Raw genomic sequence first — 1,018 nt, forward strand, 5'->3', positions numbered from 1 at the left:
CCTTTTTTATGTGCAAGATTAGTGTATGCTCTTCATCCTTTGTTGCTAACAAGCAGTAGTTATGTAGCCAACACCAGATATTTGCTATTTGATTAGAAACAGTGTTATTTCTACTTATAGAATTTTCTTAAAATGAGATGGAAAGCCTTGACACCTGGTGCCAGATCTGAAGAACCTTCACCCCTCCAATATTTACTGATGGATGGATTGTCACATGGAAAACATCCTAGCATTTCTCTTACTTCCCACTTGATGAATATAATCTTCAACTCCTTGATGTCTACTCAACACATTTAAGACAATCAGTATCCTCCTTTAGCAAGACACAGATGCTTGTCCTTCTTCTGATCTTAATGCACTCTGAAAGTACACTTTATTTCATTGCTATATTTTTAATTCAGTGAATTGATTCCTTACTATTTGCTATTGGTGTTACAGTAGTGCCAAGAAACCCCTTTCTCGGTACCCAGCAAGCCAATAATATTCATACACTACAATGCAAATTGAAACGGGGTGCAGCTATAGCACGTGCACAGTATTAATGCAGCTTGCATTTTATATATTAAATAATGTATGTCAAATTCATCCAGGTTAAACCCTCATGTAGACAAGCCATGTAGATAAGATGATTAATTGTACTGAGTTGAGAGAGATTTTTCTCCCTATCAGTGTTTGGTTTTGTTTTGTTTTCTTTTCTTTTTGTTAAAAGAGGAGCAGGGACTCAGCTGGCTCCCTGCTCCCCAACTCCAGCCCATGCCATGGGTGGGGCTGCCAAGGTACCAGCAAGTGCCAGCACAGAAAAAGCACTGTTCCCAATCCACTCCTCACCCCTCTAACAGAGATTTTGAGAACAGCGTGGAGGAAACCCCTCTATTCTAAGCTGTCTTTCATATATGACTAGTAGAATAGCAGCACAAATAAAATGAAATAGCCCCTCTAAAAATGGTGTGGCGCTTAATACATCCTTTGGGCTTAACTCCTTTGGCTACATTTAGACTGCATCTTTTTTCCAAAATTA

The sequence above is a fragment of the Carettochelys insculpta genome, chromosome 6 (assembly GCF_033958435.1).
Source record: "Carettochelys insculpta isolate YL-2023 chromosome 6, ASM3395843v1, whole genome shotgun sequence".
In the NCBI taxonomy this organism is placed as follows: domain Eukaryota; kingdom Metazoa; phylum Chordata; order Testudines; family Carettochelyidae; genus Carettochelys; species Carettochelys insculpta.